Source organism: Acanthisitta chloris, unplaced genomic scaffold, assembly GCF_000695815.1.
Source record: "Acanthisitta chloris isolate BGI_N310 unplaced genomic scaffold, ASM69581v1 scaffold32370, whole genome shotgun sequence".
Lineage (NCBI taxonomy): Eukaryota > Metazoa > Chordata > Aves > Passeriformes > Acanthisittidae > Acanthisitta > Acanthisitta chloris.
Genome location: NW_008651600.1, coordinates 3861 through 5188, shown reverse-complemented (window position 1 = coordinate 5188; position 1328 = coordinate 3861). Strand labels below are relative to the sequence as shown.

The 1328-nt window shown below is 50.5% G+C and overlaps 1 protein-coding gene across 1 annotated transcript in view; it reads left to right on the top strand.

Annotated features, from left to right (window-relative positions):
* FNBP4 (formin binding protein 4) overlaps positions 1–1328 on the top strand; it is a gene marked incomplete at its 3' end in the record, with an annotated part of 7444 nt that overhangs the window by 2275 nt on the left and 3841 nt on the right.

Genomic DNA, 1328 nt, shown 5'->3' with positions numbered 1-1328 from the left:
GAATGTAACTGCAGCCCTGAGGCGAGACGGCCCCAGTTCCCATGGGGATGTTTCAGTCCCAGGTGTGTATTGGATATATCAGTCATACCCAACAGTCCTGGGCAGAGCTCCTGCTGCTGTGCTTCCCAAAACACTGGCTACAGCATTTAAAAGAACAGCCTGTGCCCAGCAGCCCCAGGACTGCCAGATCACAGAATCATGGAACTGTTTAAGTTGGAAAAAGCCTATAAGGTCATCAAATCCAAGCATTCTTCCAGCACTGCCAAAGCCACCACTAACCATGTCCTCACGTGCCACATCCACATGGCTTTTAAATTCCTCCAGGGATGGTGACTCCACTGCCCTGGGCAGCTGTGTCTGGACAACCCGTGAAAAAATTTTTCCTAACAACCAACCTGAACCTCCCCTGGCAAAGCTTGAGGCTGTTTCCTCTTGTCCTGTCACTTCTTCCCCGGGAGAAGAGACTGTCCCCCACCTGGCTCCAGCCTCCTGGCAGGGAGTTGTGGAGAGTGACAAGGTCCCCCCTGAGCTTCTTTTTCTCCAGACATGCCAGTCGCTTCCCAGCACAAGGTTTCAGGCCAGCTGCCTGTGGCACAGAAAGGTGAATGAAACTACTTTTCCCGGGAAAAACATACAAAAACTCCCTGAGCCTGTGTCCTGCTGGAGTGGGAGTCAGTGCCTGCCCCATCCCAGGGCACCTCTGCTTCAGGCAGGGGCACGATCTGGGTGACAGCTCTGACATTAAATCAGTCATTTTTCCAGAGTGGTTCCACTGATTTTGCCAGAGGGCTTTCCAAATGTCCTTGGAGCCAGCTCTTCCCAGCAGCAGCAGTTTCCTCATTAACCTGGGGAACAGGAAGCTGTCACTCCAAAATAACCAGCTAAAATTAAGCACTCTGCTGCTGGAGGGTGATTTGGGGATGTGTTCTGCCCTCCAGCACCAGGACATGCCTAGAATTGGGCTTTCTTTCCCCTGAGGTCTTTGGCAGTGTGTCACAAAGTTTCCTCCCTGGAATTTGTCACTTGGACAATGAATCAGCCACCCAGAGGGGAAACCTTCTAGCCTTGACAATTTTGCGGAGCTTTTCAGTCTTTGATAATTAACTTATTTAATATCCAGCACCTATTATTGACAAGTCATTAAACTGACATGTTTTGGGGTCTGGCTCCCTTCCTGCTTCCCTGAATCCTATCTTCCAGGCTGTTCCTGATTGCTGTGTAGCAGCTCCAGTTCTCCCCTTCTTGTGCTATCCTTGTGGAAGGATCCCCCCACACCAAATAACAGAGCAGTGACTGTCTCTCCTTTTTAATTTCAGGCTCTTGTCACC